General features: G+C 44.9%; 1 non-coding gene across 1 annotated transcript in view; it reads left to right on the forward strand.

The window, feature by feature from the left end:
• The window catches only part of LOC103350545 (uncharacterized), a 53,854-nt gene extending 48,793 nt beyond the window's left edge, over window positions 1-5,061 (forward strand). Inside the window, exon 3 of the transcript XR_016233126.1 lies at window positions 4,933-5,061. This is a non-coding gene — a transcript (uncharacterized LOC103350545). The remainder of the gene's footprint in view (window positions 1-4,932) is intronic.
• The last annotated feature ends 19,013 nt before the right edge of the window (window positions 5,062-24,074 follow it).

Below are 24,074 nucleotides of genomic sequence, written 5' to 3' on the forward strand. Positions count from 1 at the left end.
GGAGATACCTCAGAAATTGGAATGTAGACCTACCATATGACCCAGTCATCCTACTCCTGGGAATTTACCCAAGGTGAATGAAATCAGTAAATAAATGAGTTATCTGTACCCCCATGTTTATTGCAGCTCAATTCACATTAGCTAAGACATAGAATCAACCTAAATGCCCATCAACTGAGGACTGGATAAAGAAATTATGGGATAAGTACTCTATGAAATACTACACAGTGGTAAAAAAAAAATGAAATCTAGTCATTTGCAACAAAATGGATGAATATGGAAAACATCATACTTAGTGAAATAAGCCAGTCCCAAAGGGACAAATATCATATGTTCTCCCAGCTCTCTGAGAACGGATAGAGTACCTAAACAGAAATCTATAGAAGTAAAATTGGCACTTTGAGAAGCAATGACTTGAACAGCCTTTATCTTGACTGTTGAGGAACAGTTTCTTTTTTCTTCATACTACTTGTTGAACTCTTTACTTAACAAAGTTAATCATATGTTTATAAAGTCAATTGTAAATAGGCCTCAGTACAAAATAATAGTGGGAATAAGAGAGAGAGGGGAAAGTTTGTTACTGTAAAGCTGTATAGTTCTGCATTCATTCCTATGGACTTTCTTCTAAGGGTATAGTTTAAAAACTTGCCATGGGACCCTAAATCTCATTAAGTTGGTTGGCATAAATGCCATCCTAAATGTTAAAGTAATTATATTAAGTGTTAAAGTGATCATATAGATAGGATTAAGTGTTAAAAGGATCATATAAATAAGATCAAGTGTCTGGTAATAATAATAGAATTAAAAAGGAGAGAATGTTCCAACGTGGGAAGCAGTACACACAGCAGACTCATAGAATGACAAAAACTTTAAATAGCATTCTGACTTTAGAACCAGCTCTTAAGGCATTCTGTTCTGGCTGAGAAGGTTGTGAGAGAATTTCAGGAATGGAAAGCCAAGACACTATGGCAAAAATATGTCCTACATGAAGGATCTCTGTGAGTGAGACCCCAGTGGAAAGAAGTGGCCATCAAAGAAGGATGCACTTTTCTTTGAGGGGAGAAGAACACTCACTCTGCTTATGGCCTTGTCTAAATACTGAGATTGTAGATTCAAAAGGCTTCCATAGCCTTGGCAGCTGATGTCAAGAGCTTTGGGCGATCACTGACATCATACATAGAGTGTTAATTCTTAAATTAACCTCAGAAGTCACTGTGCACTTCCCATGCAGTGCCTCTATCCTCAGTGAGTTGTATTACGAGAATTAACTGTAAAACTTGTTCCCAGTTGTGTGTGTGTGTGTGTGTGCACGCGCAAATTGTTAAAATCTTTACTTAGTCTTCTGGGCCGGCGCCGCGGCTCACTAGGCTAATCCTCCGCCTAGCGGCGCCAGCACACCGGGTTCTAGTCCCGGTCGGGGCACCGGATTCTGTCCCGGTTGCCCCTCTTCCAGGCCAGCTCTCTGCTGTGGACAGGGAGTGCAGTGGAGGATGGCCCAGGTGCTTGGGCCCTGCACCCCATGGGAGACCAGGAAAAGCACCTGGCTCCTGGCTCCTGCCATTGGATCAGCACGGTGTGCCGGCTGCAGTGCGCCGGCCGCGGCGGCCATTGGAGGGTGAACCAACGGCAAAGAAAGACCTTTCTCTCTCTCTCTCTCTCTCACTGTCCACTCTGCCTGTCAAAAAAAAAAATCTTTACTTAGTCTTCTGTGTATAAAGTTAATTTAAAATGAATCTTAATGGAGAATGGGACTGGGAATGGGAGAGGGTGGAGAAGTTAAGATGGGAGTGGGGGTGGGAGGGTGGGTATGATGGGAAGAATCACTATATTCCTGTAGTTGTAATTATGAAATTTGTTCTCATTAAATAAAAGGTTTCTTTGGGAAAAAAAGACCCTCTCCTAAAAAAGAAATATTTAATTCCTTTCAACATTATTGGAAAAATGAAACCACCCATAACAAGGTCCGACTTAAAAACTCTATGTATACAAACCACAAAAAACCCTAGATAATAGATATTGTAATATCTCAGAGAATTGTGTCACAACAGTCTGCATGTGTGTGTGTTTGTGTGTGTATTGTGTAGTGTGTTATCATGTCATTATTCTTCTTAAAGTCCGTTATTAATTTTAAAAAATTACCAGGCATACAAAAAAGCAGGAAAGTTAGCCCACAGTAAGCAGATATATCAATCAATGAACATCAAACAAGCATGGATGTAGATAACTATTAGATAAAAATATTAAAATGGTATTCCAGGTTCAAAAATATAAGTAGAGATATAGAAGGTAAAGAAATTCCTCAAATCCAAACTTTAAAGATAAAATCACACTGTGGGGGCCAATGCTGTGGCACAGTGGGTTAACACCCTGGTCTAAAGCACAGGTATCCCATACGGGCGCCGGTTCTAGTCCTGGCTGCTCCACTTCTGATCCAGCTCTCTGCTATGGCCAGAGAAAGCAGTAGAAGGTGGCCCAAATCCTTGGGACCCTGCACCTGCGTGGGAAACCCAGAAGAAGTTCCTGGCTCCTGGCTTCGGATCTGGGCAGTCCCAGCCATTGTGGCCAATTGAGGAGTGAACCAGCAGATGGAAGACCTCTCTCTTTTTCTCTCCTATCTGTGTAACTCTGACTCTCAAATAAATAAATAAATCTTTAAAAAAACACACACTGTGTGAGATGAAAAATACAATGGATATGCTTAACAGCTGATTAGACATTGCAGAAGAAAGGATTAGTGAACTGGAAGATATAGCAATAAAAGATATTCAAAATTAGGGGAAGGCATTAGATGCAGTATGTAAGATATTGCTTGGGCTATCCATATCCTATATTGGAATCCCTAGGTTTGAGTCCCTGCTTCACTTCCAATACAACTTTCTGCTCATGTGTACCCCAGGACACAGCTGGTGGTGGCTCAAGTATTTAGGTCCCTGTCACCCATTTGGGAGACCCAGATGGTGTTCCAGGTTCCTGGCTTCACCGTGGTCCAGCTCTGGCTGTTCTAGGCATTTAGGGAGTGAATCACCAGATGCAAGCTCTTTCTCTCTTTACTTTTAAAATAAAATTACTTGATTAGTTAATTTAATATAATTTAAGCTGTCCAAATTTAAATAAAGAGAGAAAAGAGAATTGAAAATAAAAATGTGGTGCATAAGTGAGTTGTGAGACAATTTTAAGACATCTAATATCCATGTAATTGGAATTCTTGAAAAATAATAGGGGGATGGGAAGAAAAATTCAAAGGGACTTCAAAAAAGCTTATGAAAATAGAATTAAAAAATAACTTTATTAATAGTCCTTTTATCAACCTCTCATTAATCATCCAGTTTTTAAAGAAAAATTTATTTATTTATTTATTCATTCATTCAGAAAGATATAGCGACAGAGAGGTGAAGAAACAGAAAGACCTTCCATCATCTGGTTCATTCCCAAATGACTTCAAGAGCCAGAGTTGGTTCAGGTTGACACCAGGAGCCAGGAACTCCATCTGGGTCTCCCACACGGGTGGTAGGGGCCTAAATGCTTGAGCCATCTTCCACCACCTTCCCAGGTGCATGAGCAGGAAGCTGGATCAGAAGCAGAGCAGCTGGCACAAGAACTGGCACTCTGGGGGCCGGCGCTGTGGCGCAGTGGATTGATGCCCTGGCCTGAAGTGCTGGCATCCCAGATGGGTGTCAGTTCGAGACCTGGCTGCTCCACTTCCGATCCAGCTCTCTGCTATGGCCTGAGAAAGCAGTAGAGAATGGCCCAAGTCCTTGGGCCCCTGCACCCACATGGGAGACCCGGAGGAAGCTCCTGGCTCTTGGCTTCAGATTGGTGAAGCTCCAGTCGTTGCGGCCAACTGGGGAGTGGACCATCGATGAAAGATCTCTCTGTCTCTCTGTCTCTCTCAATCTGTCTCTCTCTACCTCTCCTTCTCTGTGTGTGTAACTCTGACTTTCAAATAAATAAATAAAATCTTTAAAAAAAAAAGAACTGGCACTCTGATATGCAGTGCTATCATAGTGAGCCATACCTCACTTAACTCACTGCACCACAATACTGGCCCTGAGTCTTCCATTTTGAAGGTACCATCTGTTGCCTATTAGTATCATATCAGTGTTTTCCCTATCCAGAAGGCAATAAGAATAAAGAGGAATGATAGAATATATGACAGAACTTGGCATAAAAAAAAAGAATTCTAATGGTAATAACCATTAAGAAATGGAGGGGTCAGCACTTTGGCATAGTACGGCTAAGCCTCCACCTGCAGTGCTGGCATCCCACATGGGCACTGGTTTGTGTCCCATCTGCTCCTTTTCTGAACCACCTGCTAATGGTCTGGGAAGCAGCGCTTTGGCCACTACACCCAAGTGGGAGTATTGGATGGAGTTTCTGGCTTCACTCTGGCCCAGCCCCAGGCCATTTGGAGGGTGAACCAGTGGACGAAAGCTTGCTAGTTCCCTCTGTCTCTCTCTGTGTCTCCCTCTCTCTCTGTAATTCTTTCAAATAATAAGTAAACCTTTTAAAAAAATAAAGAAATTAATGGAAATAGTTTAAAGGAAGAGAAAAATGGAAACAGTTGCCTTTGGAGAAAGAGCCTTTCTAAAACTTCCTGAGAGCCACAGGCTGTGAATAATGCACAGTGATTTTCATCTTCAGTGGAAGAAGGAACTAGTTGATCCCTATAGTTCTCTTATGGCTATAGTGATTCTGTGATCATCTCAAGCTGAAGAAGCTCCTTTCTAGAAGGGAGATTATAAACAGACCTTGATTTGAATGCTTTTTTTCACATTGTTACATGCAGTAAACCAAAAGACTTAATTTTTTTAAGAACTAGGTTGAAAATGTGTTTAAAATGTCCTCTTGAAATTTTTTTCCAGGGAATATTTAGCAGCAAATTCATTGTAAATCTTCAAAACTTGACTTCTAAATAGAGAAATTCCATTGCAGGGAAATATTTGTACTTGCAAGGATTAGAGAATCCTGCTGGAAAAGTATGGTTGTTAAAAGAAAGCCCTGATTGGAGAAGACCACAAGAAAAGATGGCGCTGAGCATGCTGATGGTGTTGCGCTCTTGGGTATGTGTTTGTTTTGGTGGGTGTTTCTCTGACGTCTTTAGGGCAGTGGAAAGAGAACAAAGGCGTCTTCTCTTCCTGTTTACACCACCAGGAAGCTCCAGGTAGCTGCAATGAGAAGGCTCCAAGACACAGAAACAGATACATTCTCAGAGAGAAAATAAGACAAACAATTCTTTAAGAGTTGAACAGTGAAGAAAGAGCAACACAGCAGTGCTGGAAACCAAGCAGTGAGTTTAATGAAGCCTACAAATCAAGCTTAGATGGGGTTGACATCTGAGATAATTCAGCAACAGTTATTAATGGATGAAATACAGGTAGACTGGAATTCCTTTAATACCTATTTATTTTTGTTTTATTATTTAAAAAGGTATACACACCAAGGTGTGTGATGAAAAGTCAACCTATACTATTAACTACTCACTGTAACCTCAGTCAACCAAGTCCCAAACCCAGAGGTGACCACTGTTACTAGCTTCTAGTGTCTCCTTTCAGAAATAGTCTACAAATATAGGAGCTGGAGGTGGAGTGGCAGGGCATCAGGACAAGGGGTAACTATAGCACAATGGATGCGTTGTTCTGAAACTCATGTTTTTCTTTTAACAATATTCTTTAAGAGGGTTCCTAATTTTACATAAAGTTTTGCTTCATTCGTTTTATCAACAGCATAGTTTTCCATTGTATGGAAGTACAATCATTTATTTCATCAGTGGGAAAATGACATAGTTTTCTAGTCTTTTGCCAGATTTTTTTTAAGTAAACCTTAATGATGCCTTTTATTTTTAGTTATTAAAAAAAAAACAATGTTTGTTTATTTATTTGAGAGACAGAGAGAAACAGGCAGGCAGAGAGCGCTCCTATCCACTGGTTGACTTCCCAAACGAGTGCAATGGTTGTGATTGGGCCAGGCCAAAGCCAGGAGCTGGGAACCCAATCTGGTGTCCCTTGTGGTGACAGGGACTCAACTACTTGAGCCATCATCTGCTGTCTTCCAGGTTATGCATTAGAAGGAAGCTAGAATGAGGAGCAGAGTCAGGACTTGAACCCTGGCATTCTGATGTGGAATGTGGACATTGTGGCTTCACCACTAGGCCAAAAGCACACTCCCAATTCCTGTGTCGTCTCTCTCATTTGCATATCACTTTGGCAGCTCTTTCTTCTCTGGGCTCCTCTTTTGCGAGGAGGGGGATGATGCCCTTCTTCCCTTCCTTGCCTTCCAAATCACCCATGTGATAACTGAGTATGCATTCAGGCTCACTGAAGACTAGAGATGACGTGGAGGTTTATGTAGACCTTAAATTCCACTTTTTCTTCATCCCTTCCTCCCCTCCCGTTGGTTCTTTAACCCTGAGCTTGGGGTATGGGACATGTTGGTGCTTATCTTTATGCAGTTAGACTCATGCAAGTTCCCTGCTAAAACAGAAGGACCCCTAACTCTAGCTCACTGCAGTAACTCGTAGACACTTTGACCTATCAATTTTTCTTTTTTTCTTGTGCCAGTTTCAAAAATGTATGCCATTCTCTTGAACTGGAAAACAAGAAAACAAAACCCATCATCAACTGAGTTTAAAATATACTCTAAAAATCATTATTCTAATACAGCTATTTGTTAATACGCAGTCAAAATCATCACAATCCTTAAAAGCAACAAGAGAAAAATTTTAAAAATTGGCCTGTAATTTCCCCAGATTGCTTCTGTCAATATAATCTCTAGACTTTGGATTTTTTAAAGATTCATTTATTTATTTGAGAGATAGAGTTGCAGACAGAGAGATGGAGACAGAGAGAGATCTTCCATCTGCTGGTTCACTCTCCTAATGGCCACAATGACCAGAGCTGGGAACTTCTTCCAGGTCTTCCACGGGGGTGCAGGGGCCCAAGAACCTGGGCCATCTTCCGCTGCTTTCCTAGCTCTTAAGCAGAGAGCTGGATAGGAAGGGGAGCAGCCGGGACTAGAACTGGCACCCACAGGGGATGCTGGTGGCGCTGGTGGAGGCTTAGCCTACTAAACCACAGCACCAGCCCCATTGAATATTTTTATGATGCTTTAATTTTCTGTGTTTGCCAGAACTATGGGAAACTCACTGGTAATAGCCGCGGCTCACTAGGCTAATCCTCCGCCTTGCGGTGCTGGCACACCGGGTTCTAGTCCCAGTCGGGGCACCGGATTCTGTCCCGGTTGCCTCTCTTCCAGGCCAGCTCTCTGCTGTGGCCAGGGAGTGCAGTGGAGGATGGCCCAAGTCCTTGGGCCCTGCACCCCATGGAGACCAGGATAAGTACCTGGCTCCTGCCATCGAATCAGCGCGGTGCGCCGGCCGCAGCGCGCTGGCCGCGGCGGCCATTGGAAGGTGAACCAACAGCAAAGGAAGACCTTTCTCTCTGTATCTCTCTCTCTCACTGTCCACTCTGCCTGTCAAAAAAAATTTAAAAAAAAAAAAAGAAAAAAGAAAAAAGGAAGAATGGTACCATTACCCGGTTCCTGGCACCAGCTTCAGGGATCAAGTTTCCAACCTGGGTGCAGTGGTGGGACCTGAAACCAATTACAAATCAGAAGCTGACTAAGGTAAGGCAATGGAACAACTAAAGGTGGAAAAGTCCACCAGCAATGGGTGGAATTAAAAGTGGCCCACGTCCGGATTTCACAACAACCACAGAAGATGTCAGTCTGAAGAAAGGACAAGTGTAAGAATCAAGGTCAGAGGGAAAATTTTGATCTAAACAGAAGGGGTTGCAGAGAGGCCAGGGAAAGAATCGGGAGTGGATGTGCCATAGATCCAGATGATGTCATCCCGGAAGTGTTTGCTACAGTGGAGCTCTTCTGGGCATCCTCAGGGCCCACCTGTTGTTGTGATCTCTGCTGACTCACGACACCTGGAGGTTTGCAGTTAGTTTCTGCTGCCACAGGCAGTCAGGAGGCGGGTGTAGTAGTTAGTGGAGTGCAGGATCCCATTGTAGACTCAAAATTGATAGACTCAAAGTAGGCTCAGGCAAGCCAGGATTATTAAAGGTAGCCAGGAAGTCAGTCTGTACTCTAAGGTCTACGAGCCCTGGTTAAGGTTAAAGGTGAGGATGCTGCTAACAGCACCTGCATTATAGGTTGAATCCTTTTTTTTTAACTTTTATTTAATGAATATAAATTTCCAAAGTACGGCTTATGGATTACAATGGCTTCCCCCCCATAACGTCCCTCTCACCCGCAACCCTCCCCTTTCCCACTCCCTCTCCCCTTCCATTCACATCAAGATTCATTTTCGATTCTCTTAATATACAGAAGATCAGTTTAGTATACATTAAGTAAAGATTTCAATAGGTTGAATCCTTGAAGCTGAAAGGATGCTAACTAATTGTTTGTGAACTTTAAGTGTTGAAAAAAATTCTGAAAGGCTACATAAACAAAATTATCAATATTATTATTTGGGTAAAGAGATTATGAATGATATTATTTTTTGCCTTGTCTATATTTTAAATTTTTAAAAAAGATTTTATTTGTTTGAAAGCAGAGTTACAGAGAGAGAGGGAGACACACACACACACACACACACACACACAGATGTTCCATCTCCTGGTTCATTCCCCAAATAGCTGCATGACCAGGGCTGTGCCAGACCAAATTAACTACTACTATTTTTTTTTTACAATGAACTTGTACTAGTTAAGGTTCTTACAAGCAATAGAAGATGAGCAAGCTTATTAAATGGAAGAGGAATTTATGGAAAAGACAGTGGGAACTCACAAAACCACGTGGCAGTCTGCAAAACCAGGTCTGGAAGGAAGGCAGTAAAAAGGGACCCCTCAAACCACACCCAGAAGTGTGCTAACTGACAATACTTCTGCTGTCACTCACCCTTAGCCATCTTCCCTTCTCCCTGCCACCACTGCTCACGTGACTCCCTGCACTTATTCTGGATACCACTGCTGCTGACTGGAAAACTCAGTGTTGCTGCCTGTCTTGCGTTCACCTGTCATGAAAAATGGAAGCTTGCCTTTCAGTGACAATAGTCCAGGAAGTGCACATTTGTTTGAGTTCAGGACATGGTCCCATACCCAAGGACTAAGGAGATAGGAAAGTGATCATTTGAACTGCAGTTTCTAGATTGCAAGGAAAGATCTGTTCCCACCAAGGCTCCCAAGGTAGGGAGCTCTCCAAATACAGAAATCAAAGCAAAAGTTAAAACTTGCCCTTACCCTTGTAATGTTTTTTTAAAAAATAATAGAGCAGAACAAAAGAAAAAAATCCAACCCACCCCAAACCAACACAAAAATCTAACATCAATGTAAACACTTTAAGAAAGATGAAATTTTTTAAAGATTTAATTAATTATTTGAGAGGCAGTTACAGAGAGAAACAAGGAGAGGTAGAGAGTCTTCCATCCCCTGGTTCACTCCCCAAATGGCTGCATTAGCTGGAGCTGGTCCGATTGGAAGCCAGGAGCTTCTTCCAGGTCTCTCACGTGAGTGCAGGAGCCCAAACACTTGGGACAGCTTCCGCTGCTTTTCCCAGGCCATTAGCAGTGAGCTGGATTGGAAGCGGAGCTGCCGGGACTCTAACTGGCATCCATATAGGATGCCAGCACCAAAGGAGGAAGCTCAACCTACTACACAGTGCCTACCTCAAAAATAGGAAAAATAGATGCACACATATTAGATACATCTGGGAAAAATTTTACTAAGTCATCTGAACTTACGTGCCTTTCATATTTGAAACTTACTCATCTCACATTTTCTAGTTTTCTAGCCAAAAATTTGATTCAGAATACCTGTCATCTGTTTATATCTTTGATGAAACTGTTTTCACTAGAAGCTATTTTTTTCTAATGTACTGACAGATATAAAATATTATAAATAAATCTGATACAATCTGATATTTAAAGCAGCCAAACTTCCTAAAAACTTGGTGAATTGAACAGTAAAATTGTTCTGCACTCAGTTATATAATTTTGCTATCAATAATATAATTTTAAAATGATTAATTTATTTGAAAGGCACAGCAATAAGGGGCCAGCCCTGTGGCATAGGAAGTAAAGCCGCTGCCTGCAGTGCCAGCATTCGTGGTTGCTGGTTTGGGTCCTGGCTGCTCCACTTCTGATCCAGCTCTCTGCTATGGCCTGGGAAAGCAGTGGAAGATGGCTCAAGTCTTTGGGCCCCTGCACCCACATGGGAGACCCAGAAGAAGCTCTTGGCTTTGAATCAGCACAGCTCTGGCCATTGCATTGCAGCCATTTGGGGAGCGAACCAGCGGATGGAAGAACTCTCTCTCTACTTCTGCCTCTGCCTCTCTGTAACTCTGCCTTTCAAATAAATAAATAAATCTTTAAAAAAAAAAACCCTATATTTAAATAAGCAATTTAGAACACAATTCAAAGAAATACAAAAGGAGCCTGAGTTTTAGCACAGTAAAACCACTGCCTGTGATCCAGGCATTCCATATGAGTGCTGATTCAAGTTCCGGCTGCTCCACTTCCAATCTAGCTCCCTGCTAATAGCCCGGGAAAAGCAGTGGAAGATGGCCTGAGTGCTTGGTCCCCTGTAGCCACATGGGAGATCCAAAAGAAGCTCCTGGCTCCTAGCTTTGGCCTGGCTCAGCCCCGGCTGTTGTAGCCACCTGGGGAGTAAACCAGCAAATCAAATACCTCTCTCTTTGTCTGTTCCTCCCTCTCCTTTTCTTCCTGTAACTCTGGCTTTCAAATAAAAAAAAAATCTTAAACAAAAGGCATAGGTACAATTCAGTATATTTACTTTTATCACCTGTGAATTTTCTTTCCTATGTTTTCTGAATATAAATACCAAAACGATTTTCTTTATAATGCCAGTTTTATCATGTCATTCATGTGCTCAAAGTGTTTCAGTTTCTTTCTGTGCCTCTAGGAAAAATTCAGACTCCTCTCTCTCTCTCTCTCTCAATTTTTTATTTCAAATAAGTAAAATAAATGTTTCAAGAAAAAGGTGTTGGGCAGCATTGTGGCAAAATGGGTTATGCCAATGCATATGATGGAGGCATCTCATGTGTGTACTGGTTCAAATCCAGGCTACCATACTTCAGATCCAGCTCCCTGCTATGGCCTGGGAAAGCAGTGGAAGATGGCCCAAGTGCTTGGGGCCTACACCCATGTGAGAGACTGGGAAGACCCTCCTGGCTTCTGGCTTTAGGAGCCTGGCCTGCTCCAGCCTAGGTGGCCATCTGCGGAGTGAACAGTATATGGAAGATCTCTCTTTGTCTCTCCCTTTTTCTTTCTGTCTCTGCAACTACCTTTCAAATAAATAAAATAAATCTTGAAAAAAAAATTTCAGACTCCTGAGCTGGCACTAAGATTCTCTTCGTGGCAGTAGCCTGCCCCTTCCAGCGTGAAGCTTCACTGGCTGAGTGGTGGATCCAGCCGGGCGGGTCACTGAGCAAGCCGTGTGCTTGCTTGGTGCTGTGCCCTGTTCTTAGCATCTTCTCCATCTGAAACACTTTCACCAGCTCTATCACACACACTTTACTAATGCATCCAAGCCAGGTTCAGATCCCTGTTCCATGAGAAGACATCTCAGCCCCTCAGCTGAGTCAATTCTGTGGGTAACAAAAGCAAAAACATCCAGCTTTCCAAGCCCCTGGCATTGTAGGTTGAGAAACGTGTCAGCAGTGGTGCCCCCTAACCATGAGAGGAAGAGAGTATGAATGTTAGCGTAATTAGTGAATTGAAGCATTTTTAAGATTCTCTGCCACAACCACCAGCAGCTGTTGGCTACACCCTGGCAAGGGCTCCTGACCTGGGGCCTGCCTGGGAATGCATCCCCTAGGACTACAAGCGTGGCGTGCCATTGCTCACTGGGCTCGGTCTGCAGTCCAGGCAGGGTGGTACACGCTGGGGCACTAGAGACTTCTCAGACACTGGGAGGCCCTGTGCAGGGACCTAGGAAAGGGGAGGACCCTGGAGCTGACGCTAAGTCTATAATGAGCCTAGTGGCTGCAGCAGTTACCAGTGGGGTAGGAACATTGGGGAAGGAATTAGAATTTGACTGTAGAGACATTCGGGAGGTGACAAAGCTGTAGTCACCATGTGGCTGGAAAAGCCTCATTTGGGAAAGCACAGGGAACTACCCCCTCCCCTACCCCGGCTTAGGGACTGCCAGAAATAGTTGGGTGGTGTTTGAGCGTGGTTAGATGTCCCACACTTGAAGGTGACAGCAGAGAGACATGCCATTTTTACCATTACTGTGACTTTATTTTATTTCAGACAGGTGTGGCCTGGAACAACATGAGTTATATTCAGATATGTTTATTTGTCATTTTGAGGCACATAGGAATGACATAGAGATAAAAATAGTCACACTTAGATGCATGGGTTATAAGTTTAACAGCAAATATATATGGTTATTATCAGACTGTTACCATAAAATTAACAAATATTATAAATACTAAAATGTCAAATTATCACCACAAAATTTTATATATTGTGTATCTATGTATATATACATGTGTATATATATATGTATGCTATGTTTATACCTGTGTGTGTGTGTGTATATATATATATAGAGAGAGAGAGAGAGAGAGGGAGAGAGAGTGAGAGAGAGAAAGAGCTAAAGGCACCAATTGTTCCCTTTGGTCTGGGAACCAGTTCTGACTGGACACTGGGTCAGTGATGGTTTCTTTTTTTTTTTTTTTTTTTTAGGATTTATGTATTTATTTATTTGAAAGGTGGGATTACAGAGCAGATAGAGAGAGAGAGAGAGAGAGAGAGAGAGGTCTTTCATCCCCTGGTTCATTCCCCAGATGACCCTAATGGCTGGGTCTGGGTTGATCCGAAACCAGGAGCCCGCAGCTTCTGGGTCTCCCACGTGGGCACAGGGGCCCAAAGATTTGGGTCATCTTCTACTACTTTCCCAGGCACATTAGCAAGGAGCTGCAAGTGGAGCAGCCAGGACTTGAACTGGTGCTCATGGAATACCAGCATTGCAGGTGGCAGCTTTACCCACTATGCCACAGCGCCGGCCCCAGTGAAGGTTTCTACATAGGAGATCCCTGGCCCCCTTCAGATTCTGGCAGGAAAAGCCCACGCATCTGGAGACAGAGGAGTTAAGGGTTCTACTAGGGCTTGAATGAGAAGGCAGACAAGGGGTCACTTTGTGCACAACAAGGAAAAGATGAAAGAAGAAAGTGAACAATTTGTACTCTCCAGACATCAGAGTCGGCTCAGGAGAAGCTTGGGTTGTGCACAGAATGCGTCTCCAGTGCCAAACCCACCTCCTTTTTGTCTCCTTGGACCTCATTTTCACTCATTTCTTCTTCATATCTTGATTAAAGCTTCATTTCTTTGCCTTGCCTAGTTCTGTTTCTTGGAACTTTCTTGGCCTAAGAGCACATTTTCTGCTTCTGTGTTCCTGAGCACGGGTTCCTGCTGTATTTTCACATGCTAACTGGGGGTTGTGGAACCACACACATACTGCTGGCCATGAACACACAGGCTGCCAGCTGCTGTCTTACCCTGTATACACACACCTACCAGGAATAAGCTTTGGAATAGACCCCAGTAACCTGTGCAGTTTCATAGCATGAGCTGCTTTCCCAGGGTTCACTGGGAACATGCTCTGCTCTTACCCATATGCATCTGACCTTAGGAAGGCTGGGGAACAGTGCCCTGCCTCATTTAAAGAAAGCATTGTGTAACTAAGGTCAGCCCCAGGTTAACCTTGCTGGGCCTATTCACCTGTGGAAGATTTCTGGGGCTTGCTGTGGTTTAACCTTGTGGCCTCTTCAGACTTTGGGAAAATCTTTCAAATAATCCCAGGCTATGGCTGCCCACCATGGGTTATACAACCTCTGCACCGCACTCTGAACGTCTTGATTATTCACAGACTTGTCCCATACCTGTACCAAGAAAACACCACCGAGAATACCATAGTTCTGCAGAGTCTGTGGGAAATTCTTCATTTTGTCTTTGGCTTATATCTTACCCCAGGTGACTTCGGGTATTCATAGCTTGGCGAAAATGGAGAAAATTTCCAATAGCCTGACAACACCCCAGTCTGGGGTCCATCTTTACATCAATTGAGGTCTTAATGGTTAAATCCTAATATCTTGAAAAAGATTTAGGGCTGTTTAATGCCCCAACATTACCAAATAACGGGCTTTCTGCTGAACACCTAAAGCCTGCCAGAATGTGGCCAATTTCACTGGGGCCAGACAGAACACCCCAGTGGTTACAGAGACGCCACACCCACCTGTGTCCTCAAGGTGTGCTCTGGATCAGTTTTCTTGTACTTCCATGTGCATGTGAGTCATCTGGGGATTTCATAAAAATGTGGACCCTAATTCAGCAGATCTGGATAGAACCTGAGAGTCCACATCTCCAATAAGTTCCTGAGAAATATTAACACTGTTGGCCCGAGGACCACACTCTGAGTAGCAAGACTCTGCAGGAAACAGATGAAAAACATCTCAGAGTTCAGATTCCCTTCTATGGATATGATTTTCTTGCAAAGGAAGGCACTTCTAGGACAATGGCAGTGACCTTCATCCAAGCACCTTTGAGACAAACAGAAATGCCTTTGTCCTTTTGGTTTCGTCATCTCCACTAGGAAAATGACATTTCTTTGTGAGCTAGCTGAAATAAGGGAACCAATTAGTGCTCAAGAGAAACCTAGATATTTCTACCCCACTATGCATGTACAAAAGGGTTCATGGAAAATGCATCTTATTAAAAAAAAAAACAACTATGCGTGGGTTTCAAAATTTTTTGCACCAAATTAAACTCACCTTTTAATTTCATTTTCCACAAACTTGGAAATCCCTCCAACACTCAGTCCTTACTCATCCATGTGGCAATGCTGATTGTCCCAGGCCATAGGATAGGACAGAAGGGGGCATGTGAAATTTCTCAGTGCACAGCTGACAGTTCCAGAGATGGTAATAGGGTTCTCTTCTCTTCAGTTTCTACCTGCTATCCAAGTGGTAGTTGCCAACCATGAGGCTGGGCACGATGGACGTCAGAAATACATAAATCAGACCTTACCCCTGCTGTCTGGATACTTACCATCTAGTGAGGGAGACAGCTGTGGGAAAATAGTAATAGAACCATGTGTTAACTCTTCAATAGGCTCATGCCAAATACCTCTACTGAATGTACCTTGTGCGGGGGTAGAGGAGGAGACTTGAGAAAGGATTTAGAGAAGGCCTGGCACTTCTCCAGGTAGAGAAGGAGGCACAGAAGAGTGTTCTAAGCAGTGCTTCCTGGTAAACTTCCTTCAGGGAAGCGCTAGGAAGAGAGAGCAGCTCCACAGAGGAATCACCACGGTGGAGGTGTTCCAAGCCAAGCACGTGACATAAGGAAGATGATTGCAAGTAGACCAAAGGCTCTTGCTGAGTTTTAGATAAATGTTTGGTCAGAGGAACTCTTACTGAGGTATGGAAGTTTTCTCTGTTCACTTCTTGTCTCCTATAGTGATTTTATAATATTTCTAGTCAGGTGAAAGGTAGACCATAAAGTGTAGATTGCTGTAATGAAAGGGGTGTTTGTGAGCTTCTCAAAGATCTCTGTACCAGAGAGAGACCCAGTCAGATCCTGTTGCTGAAAGCCAGGTGCAACTGTACCCAGGGGCATAATTGCCAGCCAGTGGCCCAAACCCACAGTGTGAGCTCATTCTTGGCATCTGTTATCTCTTCAGGTATGGAAATATCATGGCCTAGACAAGTTTATTCTTTTCCAGTAGTGGCCCCTTACTGTGATCACTGGACATACTGAGCCACTTTGAAATTATCAGATGGGGTCAGTGCTATGGCATAGTGGGTAAAGCAGCTGCCTGTGACACCGGCATCCCATATGGGCACTGATTTGAGTCCTGGCTGTTCCACTTCTGATCCAGCTCCCTGCTAATGTGACTGGGAAAGCAGAGGAAGATGGCCCAAGTGCTTGGGCCCCTGCACCCATGTGGGAGACCAAGAGGAAGTGTGCTCTCTCTCTCTCTCCTTCTTTGTAACTCTAACCTTCAAATCAATCAATCTTTTTTTTTTTAAAAGAAAATATCAAATGGGCAGTATTGAATTATTTCACACTATTGTAAAAATCATAAAGAATTACTAAAAAAAATGAGCAGGCATTTGGCACAGCAGTTAAACCACTGCTTGGGCATTATCTTTTTCTTGTTGGTCAATATTTTTGTTTTATTCATTTGAAAAGCAGAGTTATGATATGGGGGGCAGGGTGAGAGACAGAGAGAGATCTTTTATTCTCTGGTTCACTTCTCAAATGGCCACAATGGCCAGGGCTGGGTCAGATGAAAGCCAGGGGCCAGGAGCTTCACCTGGGTCTCCTACATGGATGCAGGGGCCCAAGCACTTGGGCCATCTTCCACTGCTTTCCCAGGCCACTAGCAGGGAACTGGATTGGAATGGAGCAGTTGGGACTTGAACCAGTGAAACTTGAACCATATGGGATGCCTGCATTACAGGCTATAGCTCAACCCATTACACCACAATGCCGCCCCCCTTCTCTGTATCTCTGTTTCTAATTCCAGCCTCCTGCTAATGCATACCCTGGGAAGCAGCAGTGATGGCTGAAGTACTCGGGTCCATGCCCCCCCATGTGGGAGAGACCTCAGTTGAGTTTCAGATGCCTGGCTTTGGCTTGGTCCAGCACCAACTGTTGCAGGCATTTGGGGAATGAACCAGTGGATAGAAGGTCTCTGGCTCTCTCTCTCTCTCTCTCTCTGCCCTTCAAATAAATTTTTCAAAAATAGACAAAATGTATAGGAAACAATACCTATTTCTAAAGAACTGTCTGGACTGATGTTGCCTCGGCGTGTAACTTGGTGGAGGAGAGACACTCGTGGGCAAAAGGGAGAGCAGGAGGAACGGGGTGGGGTGGAGACTGGGCTGTCCCTGAGAGAAGGAACAAACACAGGAGGAGGCGGCTGGCTGGCGGCTGCCTTTCAGCTGCGTTGTTTATCTTCTGCTAGCAAAGGGCAAATAGAAGTTGCTGGCGACATTATTTTTGGAGCTATTTTCAATGAGCGTGGCTGGGCAGGGCTGTGGCGCAGCTTTGCTGGGAAGACAGTTTCACATGGCTCACTTTGTTAGAGAACAGCTTTTTCCTATATGCAGCGCATGTTGAATTAAGCACTGAGGAGAAAGACATGCTTCGCCAGTGCCCACTGGGTGATGCTTAGTGACGCCTTTGGCAGCGTGAGGGGCCCTGGCATGGCTGGTTCCTAGCTGGGGGGGCAGGGGTGGGTCTGAGACATTTCACTGTTTTCCCACTGGACTCCAATCCTCCTACCCATTTTTTTTAATTGCTTATTTATTTATTTGAAAGTCAGAGAAACAGAGATGCAGGAATTAGAGAGAGAGAGAGAGAGAGATTGAGATTCCACCCAATAGTTCACTCCCCAAATGGCTGCAATGATCAGGTCTGGGCTAGACCGAAACCAGGGGTCAGGAATGTCATCCAGGTCTCCCATGTGGTTGGGAGGGGCCCAAGGACTAGGGCCACCTTGTACTGCCCTTCCCCCGCCCCCCAGGCACATTAGCAGGAAGCCAAGCAGCTGGGATAGGAACCGGTGCACTGAGAAGGGATGCCAGCTTCACATGCTGTGGCTTAACCAGCTGCACCCCACCGCTGGTCCCTCCAGGGTCCCTTATTATCTACCAAGCTCATGTGTTCCTCAAAAGGAGCTCCAGTGCCCCTTGTGGGCTGTGAAAAAGGTGTTTTCTGAGAAGGAGGCTGAGGTGTGGCCAGGCAGAGTCACTACAGAGCAGGCCAGAGTAAGCAAGGGGCCAGGCTTGGTCCAGCAGGGAGGCAAACAGGCAGGGGCCAGGACCCGCACAGCCACACAGACCCAGACGGGATGACAAATCAGGCAAGGTGGCTAATCTCTCCTGGCTCAGTTTCTTCTCCATTCACCTGGGAAGACTGAGAGGCGATAAAGAATATGAAGAATTTAGAGGATAAAGTGTGGAAAGCCCAGGCTTCGGCCCCAGGTGGGTGCTGTCAGTCCTTTTGGGCACTGCATGCACATGTCCCTCCTCCACACCCCTCTTCCTTCCCTGAGCCTCCCTCCTGCCCATCGGAAGTGCACCCCAATCTCCAGCATGGCTGACGCGGAGTTTTCGTTTGGGGTGAAACAAAACCACAAGGAAGAGCTATATTCATGATGCAGTTTCTGAGTTGCCAAAAGGCACTGAGCGTTTGTGCTTGCAGGTAGAGAGCCGTGTCTGTTCAGAATCACATCCTCCTTCCCACACGCAGGGGCTACCAAGGGACCACTTACCCAAGCCGGAGAGGGGAGGCTGGGGCTGGCTCTGAGCTGGGTCTGAGTGAGAGAGAGAGAGAGAGAGCGAGCTGCTCTTCCCCTGAGGATCAATTCTCTGGTTCCCTTTTCCCAAGGGGTTCTTTTCAGCATCTGAGTGTTGACATCTCGAAGGTGTAGGTTAGGTAGGCAGCTAGGCCTGCTGTTAGCCTGGGCTGGGATTCCTCGTATCTGGGGAACAACAATCCTCTTTTTTGTGTTGTGGAGAAACAGTCATATTGTAAAATGTAGCATTCTAACCATTTTTAAGTGTAAAGTTCCAGAGCAATAAGTGCATTCGCGTTGTGCAACCATGGCTGCTGTCTCCAGAGCATTCTTCTCATTCCACGCCGACACTTCATGCCTATTAAACACGGACTCTCGTTCCCCCAGCGCTTCCTGACTGTTAGTCTTCTTTCTGTCTTAGAGAAGTCTAGGGACTCCTACAAGTGGAATCATAAAATATTTTGTGATCCTTTTGTCCTTTTGTATAGTATGCAGGCCTCTTTTTCAGGAAAAAATTGTGTATTACAGATTTGCTCTGCGATGTTGTGATGTTGCCTGCGCATGGGTATAGGAGGTGTAAAATCCCAAGCTTACAGCTGTACTTACACTTTATACAATTATAGAACCAATTTATCAAACTAAACTTAAAAATCTGCAAACTTTATATAATTAAGTATGACGTGAGACGTGATGTTTTGCTGAAACAAAATCCCAGAGTCGTTTAATAATATAAATAGTTTTGGTTCTGGTTCTATATTTAATTTGTGCTTAAATTTTGGCTGTAATTATTTTAATGCAAAGAACAACTGTATATGTATGTTATAGAAAACGTTACTAGGAACATCAAAGCATTGTTTGCCAGTGTAGAATCATCAGACCACACACTTAACCATAACACTGCCAGCAAGCGGTTCTTGGACACCTATTTTAATGAAGTGTTACTAGATAATAATGTAAAATTATTTTTCTTGGAGATAAGATTAGCACTGTGGTGTTATTGAAATCTGAATTAAACAGGCACCTAATCTAATTCTTGTTAGAACTGGGAACAGAAACATATTTTAGTGATTACCTACTACAGTTGCTGCTAGTGAGCTGTTGCTAGTTGGCACATATAAAGATAAGCTCCAGGGGCTGTTGTTGTGGCATAGTAGGTTAGGCCACCACCTGTGGCACCAGCGTGCCATGTGGGTGCCAGTTTAAGTCCCAGCTGCTCCACTTTCTGTCCCACTCCCTGCTAATGTGCCTGGGAAAGAGCAGAAGATGGGCCAAGTCACTGGGCCTCTGTACCCATGAGGGAGACCTGGAGAAGCTCCTGGCTCCTGGCTTCAGCCTGGCCCAGCCCCAGCTGTTGCAACCGTTTGGGGAGCGAACCAGTGGATGGAAGACCTCTCTTTCTCTCTTTCTCTCTCTCTCTCTCTCTCTCTCTCTCTCTCTCTCTCTCTGTAACTCTACCTTTCAAATAAAGTAAATATTTTTTTAAGAAGAGATAAGTTCTAAGAAATAGAATCTGAATACAAAATTATCAGCTATGGCCGAGGTCACTTGACGTCAGCATCCTTACAAAGCTATTCAGATTGCTGTGAAAAAAAGCCATTCCAAAACTTAGTACAACAATGTTTGACTCACAAATCTATGATTTGAGCAGGAGCCTTGTGGAATCAGAAGTTTATCTCTGCTCCACCAGGCTCTACCTAGGCGACTCAGAGATTGGGGCTAAAGTCATTTAATGGAGAAATCAGCAAACTTCTGTAAAAGACCAAAAGGATATCCTATAAAGGATAATACATGACTTTTGTGTTGTGGACCATGCAGTTCCTATTGTTAGCAAATTCTGCTGTTGCAATGCAAAAGCAGGCAGAGATAAAGAAATGGGGATGGTTGTATTCCAATAAAGCTTTATATATTAAAAAGCAGCCATGGGCTGGATTTGGCCCACAGGCCAAAATCTGCCAACCTCTGATCTACAAGTTTGCTCACTCACAAGTCTGGCAGTTGATTATGGCTGTTGGCTGGGACCTTATCTGGGTCTTCTGGTCAGAACGCCTGACCACATGGCCTCTCCGCGGGCCTGAACTTCCTCGCAACAGAGACCTGTGTCTCAGAAACAGCCAGGCAGAAGCTGCTTCTTTATTAACAACCCGGCCCGAGAAGTCACGAGGCCTCGCTGGTACTGTGTTACTTGCTGAGGCCGTTGCAAATGCCCACCCAGGCAGAGGGGAGCCAGCGCAGGCTCCACCGCCTGATGAGGCGGTGACTGGGTTCTGAAGGAGCACAGAGGAGGAGGAATATAGTTGAGCTCATTTTTCGGAAAACAAAATCCGCCACATTTACCATCTGCCATGTGATGATTCAATTCTCCCACCACTTTTTTTTTTTTTTTTTTTGCATTTAAACCATTTCAAAATTCTCACTTATACAGTAGGCCTTGACGTCATTCGAGCTTCAATCACTGTGAAAACATCCACAGGCACAACCTTAAGCACTGACATTTCAGAAAGGGTTTTAGGGCAGTAATCCAGATACTTCCAAACAAGCTAAGAATTTTTATAGTGCCATCCAAGGAAAAAGCCAGATTTCCAAAACTTCTCAGAAAGATCTTTTACAGATTCCTGAAAATATCTCCCCATTGGACAAACACCCAGCTAAGTCTTAGAACACGGGGACAAGGCATACCCTCCCAGCCCTTCCATGGTCCAGCCCCGTTTCCTGGGGCAGAAGCCCCAAATGCCGTAGTCACCGGCAGTATGCATTTGCTGCGAGAGTCCTCTCCCCGGAGCTCCCCTGGGATGCGGTAGTTCAAGGATTTGGTCTTGGCCACCTCTGCATCTTTCCCCCAGAGACACTGCTAAAAGCTCCTAATTGTTTTTAACCATTTTCAACTGCCTTGTGGTTCTGCAGCAGCCTCTTTATGGCAGTACAAGGAGAAAGGTGATCTTTATTTTTGTCTGAAGCGGTGGCTGACACGCCTCGGGGTTGGGGATTATCTTCCCAGAGTCCTGAGCGTCTTGTTGGCTGTCTGATCTAGAGGACTGGGCACCTGCGGCAGGCTGCCAGTGGGGAAAAAGGGGAGCCTGGGACGCTTTTGCTGCGTAACCACGTGCTGTCTCGGTTTCGGTGATCTCGAAATGGCAGGGTGCAGGTGCACCATCCAGGGCTGGGCTTCTCACCGGGGAGGGGGGGATGCTGTGGGCAGGGGGCCTGGACGGTGTGGGGCTTTGGGAACCTGTACCAAGCAGCTGGAAGGGAAGTAGAGCAGCGTCTCCTGAGGGTAGGGAGACCCTTGGCTGAAGGCTCTGTTGCACCTGGTCATTGAGAAGCCAAGCCGCGGGCCCTCCTGTTCTCCGGTGCATCCTGGTAGAGTCCCTATCCGAACATGCTGTCGGCCCTTCCTGCTGTTCATTCCCAAGAGCCAAACCCTCTTTCAGTGAGTCACATAGTTGCCGTAGAGATAATTCCGGCAGCAGAGGCAGCAACCATTGATTTGAGAGGAGAGCCATGACTACTCAGAAACAAGTCTCCTCGCATCAAGCAAATACCCCTAATTAAGGAAGCCAGAGTCAGATTCTGTGTCATGGAGATATAATTTCCTTTGACTCAGAGAGTTCCAGGAATTGCTGCAGGCTATGAACCTTTCTTTGTTTCCTGGGTTAAACAGCTTCACCCTTTGCCCTGTGTTTTCTTGGACAAAAGTGAATTCAATCTATCATTTACAAAAGTGCCCTCCATGGACGAGGCGTGATTCGTCCGAGCGGCTCCAGAAATGGGAGTGAACGGTTACAGTTCTTGCCCTCATGGAGTTTGCAGTTGCATATAAGGGAAACCCTGAATGGTCCGTGGATCCTGATGGAAACCTGAAAACTTTGGACACTGGTTTGAGTTGTGTCTCTCCAAAATGCATTTGTTGAAGTCCCAACCCTTAGTGTCTCAGGATATGACTTGATTTGGAGACAGGGTCTTTACTGAGGTGGTCATGTTCAAGTGAGGTCATTCGGCTAAGGGGACATTTGCACAGAGAGCTAAGCATGGAGGGGAGACAACGGGAAAAGACATAGGAGAAAACCCGCCAGTGGCAAGCCATAGAGGCAGCCCTGGAGAAGATGGCTACAGCTCTCCGAAGGAATCAGTTCTGCTGACACCTTGAGCTTTCATTTCCAGCCTTCAGGACTGTGAGACCATTTATTTCTGTTCTTTAAGGCGCCCAGGCTGTAAGTGTTTTGTTCTGACAGTGCCTGCAAACTATTACAGATATTCAGCGGCTCCCTCTTGCTCTTGTATGACGTGATGGGAAAAACACTGGATGGGCATAACTTACATACTGTGTAGTTTGCATTTACTGCATATTTGATAAATTCATTTATTCATGTGTCAATTTCCTACATACTTTCCCTGGTTTATTATTATCATTTTAAATTGTACCCATAGCTCTCTGAGAACTCATTTTGTGTTTTGTTTACTGGTCTGTTGTTTCTCCACTACCTTCATCATCAATACTGCGAGGAATAGTTGTTGAATAAAAATTTATCCTTTCTTGTTTCCTGCCTTCGCTCCCTCTATTCAATACATAAGCACCTCTTATGTTTCCCGTGTGCACAGTATCCCATGACTGTTGCTGTCAGAACATAAAGAGGTATAAGAACTGGATCTTGGGTACCACTTGGGCCGTCCTCCGCTGCTTTTCCTAGGCCACCAGCATGGAGCTGGACCAGAAGTGGAGCAGCCAGGACTTACAATGGCAGTCATATAGGATGCAGGCACCACAGGCAGTGGCTTTATCTGCTACCACAGTGCCGGCCCCAGGCATTGGGTCCTCTCTGCTCTGTCACTGCTGCCGAAGGGCACAGTGTGCTGAGGGAGGCTCGGCAGTGTAAGGAGAGGCTCACAGAGAAAGCGCCTGCACTTGAGCTGAAAAGAGAGAGCAGGAGAGTATACAGGAGTAACATACTCATGATCCGTTGCCTTCCCACCTAGGGTCTGCATTTAGGGAGGAGTGGGATTGCCCCAGGCCTATACACGAAGATGATGGTCAGAACCCAGAAGCTTCATTCTGGCATCTCAGGAGGTCAAAGTCAGAAGTTCTCAACTTTGACTGCTTGTTACAGTCGCCTTGGAAACTTCAGTAGTGCTAGGGTCGAGCCCCTGCTTTGACTGTGGATATCCCAAGAATGCTGGCAGGACTTCAGAGAGCAGCAGTCCCTTTAGGAGGCGGGCTGACAGCACTGCCTTCTGACTGCAAGGCCCAGGCCCCTCCAGCGGGCCCAGGCTCGGGGTGCCTGCAGCTCATGCAGTGAAGATGACTGCTGGAAACAAGACATCTGGCTGCATTCCACCAGCAGGGCCTCCTTTTCCTGAGGGTGAAAGTGCATGCTTGTGACACCAGAAGAATGTGTTGACAGATCTCATCTTGTTTCCAATTTTTCTGCATGTTACACCAGGAGCAGTAGCAACAGCAGCAAGATGAACCTGCTGTCCCACCTTCTGAGGCCCCTTCCTCTCCCTGGGGCTCTTCATGGGCAGAAACCAAACAGAGAGATGCTTGTGCTGTGCTTATTTTTTGTTTGCTGAAGATATTGGGGAAATTGGGTACATGTTTTAGGGACTGCTGTGGTTTGAATGTTGTACCAAGATTCAGGAGTTGCCAGTGTGCCAGCATTATGAGATGGGACCTTTAAGAGATAGTTAGGAGGCTGACGCTGTGGACCAGCAGGTAGAAGGCACGGTCTGCATCGCCAGCATCCCATATGG

Source organism: Oryctolagus cuniculus, chromosome 4 (genome assembly GCF_051225735.1).
Source record: "Oryctolagus cuniculus isolate XC-2025 breed Fujian yellow rabbit chromosome 4, ASM5122573v1, whole genome shotgun sequence".
Taxonomy (NCBI): Eukaryota; Metazoa; Chordata; class Mammalia; order Lagomorpha; family Leporidae; genus Oryctolagus; species Oryctolagus cuniculus.